Genomic DNA, 13,869 nt, shown 5'->3' with positions numbered 1-13,869 from the left:
TTTTCAAATTGACTTACCGTACATCACTTCATATGTCCAGTTTGGATGGAACATGGACTGCTTCAGCTAATGACAACACCGATTGAGTTCGCTGGGACATGAAATCGACACTGAGGTAAAATAGTCCCACAACATGCTGGAGTTTTTGCAACTAGAAATTAGAACAGTACAGCACAGAACAGGTCCTTCGGCCCACGATGTTGTGCCGAGCTTTATCTGAAACCAGGATCAAGCTATCCCATTCTCTATCATTCTGGTGTGCTCCATGTGCCTATCCAATAACCGCTTAAATGTTCCTAAAGTGTCTGACTCCACTATCACAGCAGGCAGTCCATTCCACACCCCAACCACTCTCTGCGTAAAGAACCTACCTCTGATATCCTTCCTATATCTCCCACCACGAACCCTATAGTTATGCCCCCTTGTAATAGCTCCACCCACCCGAGGAAATAGTCTTTGAACGTTCACTCTATCTATCCCCTTCATCATTATATAAACCTCTATTAGGTCTCCCCTCAGCCTCCTCCGCTCCAGAGAGAACAGCCCTAGCTCCCTCAACCTTTCCTCATAAGACCTACCCTCCAAACCAGGCAGCATCCTGGTAAATCTCCTCTGCACTCTTTCCAGCGCTTCCACATCCTTCTTATAGTGAGGTGACCAGAACTGCACACAATATTCCAAGTGTGGTCTCACCAAGGTCCTGTACAGTTGCAGCATGACCCCACGGCTCTTAAACTCCAACCTCCTGTTAATAAAAGCTAACACACTATAGGCCTTCTTCACAACTCTATCCACTTGAGTGGCAACCTTTAGAGATCTGTGGATATGGACCCCAAGATCTCTCTGTTCCTCCACAATCTTCAGAACCCTACCTTTGAACCTGTAATCCACATTTAAATTTGTCCTACCAAAATGAATCACCTCACATTTATCAGGGTTAAACTCCATTTGCCATTTTTCAGCCCACTTTACATCCTATCTTTGTCTCTTTGCAGCCTACAACACCTTAGCGGGTAAACGTGTAGGGATATAGGAGTGGGGCCTGGGTGGGATTGTGGTCGGTGCAGACTCGATGAGCCGAATGGCCTCTTTCTGCACTGTAGGGTTTCTATGATTTCTATGATTGCATCCACTACTCCACCATTCTTGGTGTCATCAGCAAATTTACTGATCCACCCTTCAGCCCCCTCCTCTAAGTCATTAATAAAAATCACAAAGAGTAGAGGACCAAGCACTGATCCCTGTGGCACTCCGCTGGCAACCTGCCTCCAATCCGAAACATTTCCATCCACCACCACCCTCTGTCTTCGATCAGACAGCCAGTTACCTATCCAATCGGCCAACTTTCCCTCTATCCCACACCTCCTCACTTTCATCATAAGCAGACCATGGGGGACCTTATCAAACGCCTTACTAAAATCCATGTATATGACATCAACTGCCCTACCTTCATCAACACACTTAGTTACCTCCTCACAAAATTCAATCAAATTTGTGAGGCACGACTTGCCCTTCACGAATCTGTGAAGGGCAAGTCGTGCCTCACAAGTGATCAGGGTATATGAAATTCTAAAAAGAATTGATAGATTGAACGTCGACGAAATGTTTCTTCTCATGGGGCAATCGAGAAGAACAGCTCAAATGTATAGGTTGAGAGGCCGTAGATTTAAAACTAAGATGAGGAGGAACTACTTCTCGCAGAGGGTCGTGAATTTTTGGAATGCATTTCCCCATAGCGCGATGGAGTCTGAATCATTAAATGGCTTCAAGAAAGAGACAGATATATTCCTGATAATAAAAGGGATGAGGGGATATTGGAACAGATAGGGAGGTGGATTTTAGAACAGGGAGAGATCAGTCATGAACTGATTGCATGACGGGTCAGGCTCGAAGCGCTGTATTAGCCCACTTCTGCTCCTAATTCTATTTCCTAAGTGTAACTTTCAATTTTCAAAACCCACCAACTCATTACTGTGGCTCCAATTACATCCACAGGTTCCCCTTCATCCACAACACAACTGCGTCCTGTAAAGGACTTAGGAATGGCCCCATTCTGTGGTGTCATTACTTTAAAATTCTTTGTTTCCCCCATTTAATCTCTCCTGATTTACACCCGGCCAGAGGCCTCCCCTCTTGTTGTGCTGCTGGAAAACACTTCTTTAAAACTTCCTACATTTCTAACCATTCCCCGTGGTAATCAAAGATTATGGAGCTAAAATATGAGATTTGTTTTCCAGCATTTTCACCTTTCACTGCAGAAGTCTGAGTAGCTTTGAATGGCAATGGAAATATTTTCACTGAACAACTTCGCCAGCAGCGGCTCGTTGGACGAGGGGTATGATTCGGGCTGAGGATGTTAACATCACCAACTTGCGAGAGGTCCTGGGTTCACAGGCCAAGCAAGAGGTCTCATTCAGCTGTAATTTCGTATTGGAAAAGTCAAAGGTTTTGTAAATGTATTTGCAGTGCAAACGGTGGGATTGGTTTACGTGGGATTTGGTTTGAGAACCTGAGCACACAGAGCAGGCAATCTATCAACACAACACACACAAGAAAATCAAGACATTAAAAGGTGAATATGCTTGTGGCCATTCACTTGATCTCTGGTCACCAGTTTAGAGGACCCCTTGTTTGTTGGTTCAGGTAGCTGGCTGTGTGTATATTGTTATTCATTCATGGGTTGTGGATGTGTACCTCACTCGCTATTTCTGTTTTTCATTGTCTCTATATATCTCCCTCAGAATCTGTCAGTGTCTCTGACTGTGTTTTTATTACGTTGACCGATTTTGATCCTTGCAGTCTTCATTCATTCGCTGTCTCTGTGCATCCGAGGTTCACTGAATTGATTTCTGCGTTTCTCCTGGGAGAAGAAATTCAGCGGGGTGAGTCTGTTCGCTCTGGAGTTTAGAACAATCAGAGGTGATCTTATTGAAAAGTCTGAAACTAGAAAACAGTTTGACAGTGTCCATGCTGAGAGGCTGTTCCGCCCACCCCAGGCTAGTTTATTATGAACAAAAAAAGGTGAATTGTGTAAGAGGAGTTCGGAATGTTTGGGAGAGGTGAAGCGAAGCATTGGAATATGTGAATGATGTAATTGATGATTGGGAGGAAGGGATAGGAACCTTGGGGATTCTGTAGGTCGATTCAAAGAACAAAGAACAGTACAGCACAGGAAACAGGCCCTTCGGCCCTCCAAGCCTGTGCCGCTCCTTGGTCCAAGTAGACCAATCGTTTGTATCCCTCCATTCCCAGGCTGCTCATGTGACTATCCAGGTAAGTCTTAAATTCATTGTAAACTTTGAAATCAGGGCAAGTATCGACACCAGTTGGAAAAACAACATTTGTCTCCATACATTTTAGGTTATGGAAACCAACCTGATCCATGTGCCTGGCGAGCTCAGTTGGTAGAGCATAAGACTCTTAATCGCAGGACCGTGGGTTCGAGCCCCACATTGGGCGTCATCGTTTTAAACTTTGCCCCATTCTTGGGTGAATTCCCGACCTCCGTTCCTCCAGAAGCATCACCGCTCAAACTGAGTCTTTCTCCTTTCTGCGTTGTTTATCTCAGAGTTCTGGGTTTGAGATTGAAAACTGCCTGCAGTTCACTGGAAGGCGGGAGTTTAGCGCTGAACTCAGCGAGAGGTTTTGTTCTCATTTATTGTGAGATTCAAACCCAGATCGGCGCGATTGTGTCAGTGGGAACAATAATCATCTCCATTGTAATTCAATCACTCCAGCCTTCCATCCTATCAAAAGACCGTTTGTCCTTTCCTCCTCTCCCTCTCTATTTTCCTTGATTCTGTACTTGTTTGAAAACCATTAAATGACAAATTTCTTCCAGTTAGGGTCAAAGGTCAGCAACCTGAATCATTCACTCTCTTTCCCTCTCCACAGAAGCTGTTGAAGCCCATGAGTGCTTCTAACATTTCCTGTTTTGAGGTGGGATTTGCAGCAACTACAATACCTTGCTTGGGATCACAGTGGATCACTTTTCTCTGACTGAACCTTACCTGTTTGAACAGTTAAAGGGCTGCGGTTTTAAATAATGAGACACCAGAATATGTCACCCTATTTGACATGAAATGAAACAAAATGAGAATTAATCACTTCATAAAATGCTGCTAATGCAATATATATTTCATTGTCAATGCCAGCATTTGTTATCCACCCCTATTTCCCACTGAACTGCGTATTTTGTTGGGCCATTTCAGAGGGCAGTTAAGAGTCAATCACATTGACTTGAGTTTGGAGTCCAATGGAGGCCAGAAAGCGGAAGGATGGCAGATTTCCTTCTGCAAAAGGTCCAGATGAGTTTTCATGACAATCAGAAAACAAGCTTCATTACTGAGACTAGCTTTCACTTCCGTTTCAGATCTAGACTGCGGTGGGATCGGGACCTGTGAGCCTGAGCCACGGGATTCATGCTCCACTGATTTTACCACTACGTCACCATCATCCCCGAAGGGTATAAGTGTAAATCCTTCACATGGAACAAACCGCTTAATTTCACATTGAAAAAATAAGATTTAAAGCAGTGTACTGTGGAAATCATTGTCAGAGACTCAGGATACCGGGGAATTGATGAGATATCGATTGCGTTCATTGAAAGACAGAAAGATGTGGTGAATGCTCAGTGTGTGTGATGAAGAAGCTGCGCTCCGAAAGCTAGAGATTCCAAATAAACCAGCTGCATTTTTAGCTGGTGAGAATTCTTACCGGGCACTGAAGGGCATTTGATTTACAATTCGCAAAAAGATGATTTTTATAATATTAACAGCTTTCAGCAAATCGCACCGCAATCACATTGCAGACGGTGCAGTGAGTTACTCTCCTGGCCTCATTGCATCAGCTCCAGAGGACGATTGCTCAAGAACACAAAAAGCTCAGCGATAAAGAGGTCGACGGCTTCATTCATGAGCGGTTACCCTAGAGCACAAGGCCTTTCTCCTAAACCACACACGCACGCACCCACCCACCTGCCCGCCCACCCGCACGCACCCACCCACACACACACACACACACACACACACATGCACACGCACGCACGCACGCACACTTGCTCAATAATGCTCAGAACACCTCAATTTCCTTGTTGGTCGAGTCGGTAGAATTCGTCGCCTTCAATGCCATGGTCTGGGTTCGATTCCCGGTCAGGGAATGATGATTCATTGCTCTCGTGCAACACATGAATTAAGGAGAGTGGGTATTGCTTCCTGATTCAAAATGGGAGCGATACTTGTGGCAGGTTGAACAGCAGGGAGGAAAAATCTGCCCCAATCCACAAAACTGTCAATTACCCACAACAATTAATATTTCCATTAAGAAGTCTCACAACACCGGATCGATTTGGAATCAAGAGCATTCGGGGCGCTGATAAAATAAAGCAAATTTATTTTATTATCGGAGCAATTGAACCAGTTGGACTTTAACATGATGCTGTGAGCCTTCTTATTGTGCCCATCCCAGTCCAACGCCCGTATCTCGACATCATATTTACATTGCAATTGCTGGCACCTCCTGTCAAAATGAGTGAGCTATCTTCTGCTGCATTAAATTTCACTGTAGCTCACCACATTCAAAGAGTAATGTTTCTTATAAACCTTATTGTAGTTAATCTGTTGAAAAGGTTCAGCTTATCACAGCTCCGCTTTCATCACACTGGAAGCGAATGTGAAAATATGAACAGTTTCAAAGCTGAACAACGTGCACAAGATTGGAAGGTGAGTGCAACCGTGAGTAATTGTGCATATTCCTGTACTCAGTTTCTGGGAGAATCAGGAAGATGAAATTCTGGTGGTCCAGTGCTTCGGATTCGGCGCTTTCAGAGTCATAGATCGGCTTCGATATGCTAAGATTTAAAGTTTTTCATAATCCGTTCAACAAACCTGAATTGCTTCCTGATCGAAAACAGCTCTGTCAGAAGCAGTGCAGTTAGATCTATAATTCTGTGTCTGAATTGGAAATGTCACATGGGCAACAGTTGAAGAATAAACACAGATAGTGAAAGGCCGTGATAGGCTGCAAAGCGCTGCCAATAGAGATGGGGATACAAATCTGTATGACAATGGGGTAGATTTTATCGATTAGGTTGACACAAATATCTCCTTGACCTGGATCCAAATCTCAGCCAAATCACAAGAAAACATCTCGCTAACTTAAACACTAAGCTTTCCGACTTCACTCAGAAACCAGTAACTCTGAGACAAAGCGGGATGCAGTCTGACCACTCGATCCCCCTCCACACTTAATAAGAATATGCTGGATCCCGTGAACCAGCTGGCGACTGTGGGGGTGTAGCTCAGCGGTAGCGCATTTGACTGCAGATCAAGAGGTCCTCGGTTCAAATCCGAATGCCCTTTTCCTTTTCCAGCTGATACTTTTTTTTCAATTGGAACTGTCTTCCATTGGCTGCACAGCGCTTTGTGACGTCCAGCAACCGGGAAAGGCGCTACATAAATACAAGTCGGTCTTTCATTAATTATCTTTAATCCCAATCCTTTGGTTACTGACCCTCGTCAGTGGAAACAGTGTGTCCCTATCTGCTCTATCAAACAGCCCTTTCCCATGTGAACTATCTGCTCTCAATCTCAGGACTTTGCAATTATAAAAGCAGCATTCTGGTGAAAGTTTAACTCAGTCCTCATTCCACTGATCTTTGCCGACTTGCTGTGTATTTTCCTTATTGAACACATTTCAGGTTGCGACAGACAGATTCCTGAGAAATCTGAGAAAGAAGGGGAGTGTGCAGGAAAATGGAAACCCAAGATCAAACATAGGTTAAAGTTTCGAGTTCAGTTATTGAGTTTAATAATATTTGAAATATATAAATTGTTACAAATAAGATGTTGGAAATAAATGTTCAATAAACTAACGTCGGCTAACAGTAGAGGCAGAAACACACGATAAGTTTTTTTTTAGTGTTGCCCAAGGACTCAGTGGCACTCAAAAACCGAGAGACAATGAAAGCAGATGGAGAGGGAAAAAAAGTGAAAGCCCCGTCCCTGGATGGTCTCGAACCATCAACCTTTCAGTTAACAAGCGAACGCGCTAACCAATTGCGCCACAGAGACTGACGAAAATGGAGCTTACATGGCATCCTAAATCAGGGCGACAGCGTGTTGGCTGCAAGTTAGACGCCAATTCAATTTTCACCAAACCTGACACAGAAAGACCAAATGATGGCATCGTTTACAAATCTAAACATGTATATTTTATTATTTTACCCCACAGTGTTGTTGTGGTGTAATGGTTCATCCCTTCTAACATGGAAAACAGCCGTTTGATAGAGCAGGGAGGGACAGACTGTTCCCACTGACTGGGCTCAGTAACAGAGGACGAGGATTGAAGATCATGAAATATTTGCATTTATATAGAACCTATCCCGACCAGCGGACGTCACAAAGCACTTTCCAGACAATGAAGGGCAGTACCTTAATTAACATGTTTTACTTGTTTCCTTAAAGTTCTTGGTTATTTGAATAAAATAGCTTGTTATGGCTGATCTTGGGGTACAACTCAGTTTTTCACCAGCTCCCCATATCCCTGAATTCCCCGAGAGGCCAGAAACCTGTCTATCCCAACCTTAAATGTATTCGATGATGGAGCTTCCATAACTGTCTGGCAGAGGGAATTTCAAAGATTCACAACCATTTCAGTGAAGTAATTTCGCCTTATCTTAGGCCGAAATGATCAGCCCATTTTCCTGAGACTGTACTGCCGTGGGTTAGATTTCCCGACAAGCAGAAGAAATCTCTCAGCCTCCACCCTGTCAAACCCAATCAGACTTGTGTAGGTTTAATGAAATCGCCTCTCATTCCTCCAAACTCCAGAGACTTTCAGCCCAATTTCCTCAGCCTCTCATCATACGACAACTCCCTCATCCCAGGGATCATCTGCTGAACCTTATCTGCACCGTTTCCAATGCAAATAAACCCTTTATTAAATGTGAATATCATATCTGCACAGAATATTCAACATGTGGTCTCAACAAAACCCTGTACAACTGCAGCAACACCTCGTTATACTTGGACTCCAGTCTGCCGTCAATAAAGACTAAAAAGCAAGTTTCCTTCCAATCATTGCCTGCACCTCCATGCCAGCTTTATGCATTCCTTGTACAAATGCATCTATTCTATTCTCAATATCGACACTAACCTATTTTAGCTCTTCAAATATGTCCTGCTCTTTCGATTTTTTTTACGAAGAAGGACATATCTTTTCGCTTTCCAAAATCGCACCCCATCTGAACCTCGACTTAGCTCTTGTTTGACTTTTCGACTCTCTTCCCCTTTCCTACAGCTTCTATCAGCTAAACTTTGCCCGTAGGCTCCAGCGAGAATTGAACTCGCGACCCCTGGTTTACAAGACCAGTGCTCTAACCACTGAGCTATGGAGCCAAATACTGCAAGGAGCTGCCACTAAGTGCAGCATTATCCGTGGATTGAGAACCAGGATGGGGTTTGAGGACGGAGATTTTTGATGAATGTGGAAATGTCTGAGGTGGAGAGCCGGAAGTTAAAAGACAGAAGTTGAAAGTGACATGATTTGACATGTGTATTGTGTATGAACTTGACCTGTATGTTGTGTGTGACATGTGGTTCTTCTTCAGAGTTTATCGTTAATGTTACATCTCTGATTTTTCCAGCTCTGATACAAGTTCATCCAGCTGGAAGATTTAGCTTGTTGTTCCCTTCACGGACGCTGTTTTTATTGAATGAAGAAATGAACAAAAATTTATTCACTCCGAGACTGGGAATCGAAACCGCGTCACGGCGCCGACGCTGATCACTGGACCCTCAGTGACGCTGATGTGACAAATATGGAGTGAGTTGATCATCTCTGCACCCATTGCTTCATTTCCAATAACTTTCAATTAAAAAAAAGTCACAATGAGGAATGACGGGAAGCGCACATGATAGGATTTGAACCTCAGTTAGAAAATCCCAATCCATCCCCTGGGCCGGGATTGCAGTCTCAATGTTTGCAATCCTGCTGTTTATTTCGACAGACAGCCATTCAACCGGTGTTCCCGTTTATATTTTCCATCGGAGCAGCTCCACTCCTCCCAGCTTTGACAAAGGGTCATCTGGTCTCGAAATGTCAGCTTTCTTCACTCCTTACAGATGCTGCCAGACCTGGTGAGATTTTCCAGCATTTTCTCTTTTTGTTTCCGATTCCAGAATCCACGATAATTTGCTCCAGTCCTTCCACACTCGTTCCTTTACCTCAACACCTGTTCACATTGCTCTGTCGCTCCTCTTTCTTCATGCCAAAAACGACACGGCACAAACCCTTGCATTCAATCTGAAATGCTGGACTTCAACTGCAGGGACCAAAACTCAAACCCATTCTGGCATTGGTGCAGTCGAACACAACAACTCCGTAGAGACTGGACCTTCAGCCACTGGCTTAGATTACTCGGCTACGTTACCACGTAAGCAGCTGTGTCCTTTACTGGTATCGTTATTGAAATTAGCAGCAATGGAGCTGCGACAGTCCATCAGTCGGCTTGAGCCTGCTCCTTTACTGAATCAATTGATCCTGAACTCTGTAACAAGCAGGAATCACATCCAGTCAGAAACAGAATGAGCTGCAGTGAAGGACCAGCATCATTTAAACTGCCCTTAACCTTGTCTGGTTCCCACTATCCTGCCAGAAATGACAAGAAAAAACCTCCTGTTGAATTTGCTCAGTCTTCACTTCAGGGAAGCGAGATTGTGTTTAATATGTTCCACAAGGCAATAACTGACATTTGTTTTTACGGTTTGGATGAGAGCAACAAATCTCCATTACCTGACCACCAATCGAAACAGCAGTGAAAGTGTCAAACTCTAACCAACAGATCAGCTGCTTGTTGCCTGTTTTACAACTTGCATTACACACACTGCATGTGTTGCTTTATTTTTCGCGCCAGGCCAGACTACATTCACCACAAGCAAGTCTCTGTTGCAATATGGAACCTTCTATTTCCATCCCAGTGATACTTTCAATCAGTGACAACATACAGCATACATTCCACTTACAGTTATTAATTTCACTTCCGACTGTTTGAAACTAGAGAGAACCTTTTCCAAATATTTTCGTTGCAGAGTGAGGGAAAAGTTGAATAATTCAGTGTGAACGCCAAAATCTGACCTTTTTACCATCCAAATGTTACCTTCCATCACCATCTCTATTGTCAGCGCTTTGCAGCCTATCACTATCTTTCTGCTACTGTGTTTGTTCTTGACCTGTTGCACATGTGACGTTTCCAGCTGTGATGTAGACTTGCAAAACTCACTCGGCTGCTATTAGTAGATCTACTTTCGATCAGATAGTAAATCACGTTATTTTTCAATAGTTTGCTGACAGCTATAAATAATCGTTCTCTCAGCGGGAATTGAAAACAAACAACACTGGGGAGTACTGAATACAACCCACTGGACTCCCAGGGCCACGGGTGAACTGTGTTTTTCAAAATGACTTACCATATATCCCTTAATGTGTCCAGTTTGGATGGAACATAAGTGACTGCTTCAGCGAATGACAACACCGATTGTGCTTGCTGGGACATGAAATCGACAGTGAGGTCAAATAGTCCCACAAGATGCTGAAGTGATCGTGGTATATAAAATTCTAAATAGGATTGAAGAAAGTGAAATCTTTTTCTTATGCGCAATCGGGAACACCATGTCAAATGTATATGTTGAGAGGTGGTAGATTTAAAACTGAGATGAGGAGCTTCTCACTGAGGGTTGTGAATTTGTGGAATGCATTGCAGTATAGCACGGTTGAGTCTGAATCATTAAATGATTTCAAGAAAGAGACAGATATATTCCTGATAATTAAAGGGATGAGGGGATATTGGAACAGGTAGGGAGGTGGATTTGAGAACAGGGAGAGATCAGTCATGAACTGATTGCATGCTGGTTCAGGCTCGAAGCGCTGAATTTGCCCACTTCTGCTCCTAATTCTATGTTCCTAAGTGTAAATTTCAATTTTTCAAACCCACCAACTCATCAATGTGGCTCCAATGTAATCTACATACATTACATCCACAGGTTTCCCCTTGATCCACACCACAACTGAGTCCTGTAAGGGGCTGAGGAATGGCCCCATTCTGTGGTTTAATTACTTTAAATTTCTTTGTTTCCCTCATTTAATCTCTCCTGATTTACACCCGGCAAGAGGCCTCAAACCCTCCTGTTATGCGGCTGGATAACACTTGTTTAAAACTTCCTACATTTCTAAAAATTCCCAGTTGTTCCCAATGAAAGGTTATGGAGCTAAAATATCAGATTTGTTTTCCTGTGCACACAAGCTGTCTGGCTTTCTGAGTTTTTCCAACATTTTCACCTTTCACTGCAGAAGTCTGAGCAGCTTTGGATGTCAATGGAAATATTTTCATTGAACAACATCCTCAGCAGCGGCTCGTTGGACGAGGGGCATGACTCGGGCCTGGGGAGTAAGCATCGACAAACGTGTGAGCGTTCTCGGGTTCACATGCCGGACTCGATCCCTCAATCAGCTGTTGTATCGTATTGGACAAGTCATAGGTTTTATAAATGTATTTTCAGTGCAAACGTTGGGATTAGTTTACGTGGGATTTGGTTTGAGAACCTGAGCACACAGTGCAGGCAATCTATCAACACAACACTCACACAAGAAAATCAAGACATTAAAAGGTGAATATGCTTGTGGCCATTCACTTTATCTCTGTTCACCAGTTTAGAGGACCCCATGTTTGTTGGTAGAGACAGCTGGCTGTGTGATTATTGTTATTCATTCGTGGGTTGTGGATGTCTACCCCACTCGCTATTTCTGTTTTTCATTGTCTCTATATATTTCCCTCAGACTCACTGACGATGTTTTTATTACGTTGATATCTTTTGCTCCTTGCTCTGTCCATTATTTCGCTGTCTGTGTGTAACCGAGGTTCACTGGATTGATTTATGCGTTTCTCTTGCGAGGAGAGAATCAGTGGGATGAGTCTGTTCGCTCTGGAGTTAAGAATAATCAGAGGTGATCTTATTGAAAAGTCTGAAACGGGGAAACAGTTTGACAGTGTAAATGTTGAGTTCCCTCCACCCCGGCTAAATTATTAAGAACAAAGAAAAATAAGGAGAATGATGTAAGAGGAGTTTGGAATATTTGGGATAGGTGAAGCTAAGAATTGGAAGATGTGAATAATGTAATTAATGATGGAAAACCCGTATTTGTCTCCATGCATTTTAGGTTATGGAAATGATTTGAGTGCATGTGCCCGGCTAGCTCAGTCGGTAGAGCATGAGACTCTTAATCTCAGGGCCGTGGGTTCGAGCCCCACGTTGGGCGACATTGATTTTTAAACTTTCCCTCATTCCTGGGTGAATTCCAGATCTCCGTTCCTCCAGAAGTGTCACCGCTCAAACTGAGTCTTTCTCCTTTCTGCGTTGTTGATCTCACAGTTGTGGGTTTCTGACTGAAAACTGCCTCCAGTTCACTGGAAGGCGGGGAGTTTAGCGCTGAACTCAGCGAGAGGTTTTGATCTAATTTATTATGAGATTTAAACCCAGATCAGCGAGATTGTGTCAGTGGGAACAATAATCAGCTTCAGTGTAATTCAATCACTCCAGCCTTCCATCCGATCAAAAGACCGCTTGTTCTTTCCTCCTCTTCCTCTCTATTTTCCTTGACTCTGTACTTGTTTAGAACATAGAACGATACAGCTCAGAACAGGCCCTTTGGCCCACGATGTTGTGCCGAGCTTTATCTGAAACCAAGATCAAGCTATCCCACTCCCTATCATCCTGGTGTGCTCCATGTACCTATCCAATAACCGCTTAAATGTTCCTAAAGTGTCTGACTCCACTATCACTGCAGGCAGTCCATTCCATACCCCAACCACTCTCTGCGTAAAGAACCTACCTCTGATATACTTCCTGTATCTCCCACCACGAACCCTATGGTTATGCCCCCTTGTAATAGCTCCATCCACCCGAGGAAATAGTCTTTGAACGTTCACTCTATCTATCCTATTCATCATTTTATAAACCTCTATTAAGTCTCCCCTCAGTCTCCTCCGCTCCAGAGAGAACAGCCCTAGCTCCCTCAACCTTTCCTCACAAGACCTACCCTCCAAACCAGGCAGCATACTGGTAAATCTCCTCTGCACTCTTCCCAGCGCTTCCACATCCTTCTTATAGTGAGGTGACCAGAACTGCACACAATATTCCAAATGTGGTCTCACCAAGGTCCTGTACAGTTGCAGCATAGCCCCACGGCTCTTAAACTCCAATCCCCTGTTAATAAAAGCTAACACACTATAGGCCTTATTCACAGCTCTATCCAATTGAGTGGCAACCTTTAGAGACCTGTGGATATGAACTCCAAGATCTCTCTGTTCCTCCACAGTCTTCAGAACCCTACCTTTGACCCTGTAATCCACATTTAAATTCGGCCTCCCAAAATGAATCACCTCACATTTATCAGAGTTAAACTCCATTTGCCATTTTTCAGCCCAGCTTTGCATCCTATCTATGTCTCTTTGCAGCCTACAACAGCCCTCCACCTCATCCACTACTCCACCAATCTTGGTGTCATCAGCAAATTTACTGATCCACCCTTCAGCCCCCTCCTCTAAGTCATTAATAAAAATCACAAAGAGCAGAGGACCGAGCACTGATCCCTGCGGCCCTCCGCTAGCAACCTGCCTCCAATCCGAAAATTTTCCATCCACCACCACCCTCTGTCTTCGATCAGACAGCCAGTTAACTATCCAATTGGCTAACTTTCCCTCTATCCCACACCTCCTCACTTTCATCATAAGCCGACCATGGGGGACCTTATCAAACGCCTTACTAAATCCATGTATATGACATCAACTGCCCTACCTTCATCAACACACTTAGT

General features: G+C 43.8%; 3 non-coding genes across 3 annotated transcripts; 1 reads left to right on the top strand and 2 right to left on the bottom strand.

Moving 5' to 3' along the window:
• Window positions 1-6,996: 6,996 nt before the first annotated feature.
• On the bottom strand, window positions 6,997-7,070 carry trnan-guu (transfer RNA asparagine (anticodon GUU)). Its single transcript has one exon. It is a non-coding gene; the product is annotated as a tRNA-Asn (tRNA).
• Window positions 7,071-8,323: 1,253 nt separating this feature from the next.
• On the bottom strand, window positions 8,324-8,396 carry trnat-ugu (transfer RNA threonine (anticodon UGU)). Its single transcript has one exon. It is a non-coding gene; the product is annotated as a tRNA-Thr (tRNA).
• Window positions 8,397-12,239: 3,843 nt separating this feature from the next.
• On the top strand, window positions 12,240-12,312 carry trnak-cuu (transfer RNA lysine (anticodon CUU)). The gene has a single exon. It is a non-coding gene; the product is annotated as a tRNA-Lys (tRNA).
• Window positions 12,313-13,869: the final 1,557 nt, after the last annotated feature.

The sequence above is a fragment of the Mustelus asterias genome, chromosome 30, assembly GCF_964213995.1.
Source record: "Mustelus asterias chromosome 30, sMusAst1.hap1.1, whole genome shotgun sequence".
NCBI lineage: Eukaryota > Metazoa > Chordata > Chondrichthyes > Carcharhiniformes > Triakidae > Mustelus > Mustelus asterias.
The sequence above is the reverse complement of the archived record's forward strand: the minus strand, read 5'-3'. Positions and strand labels throughout refer to the sequence as shown.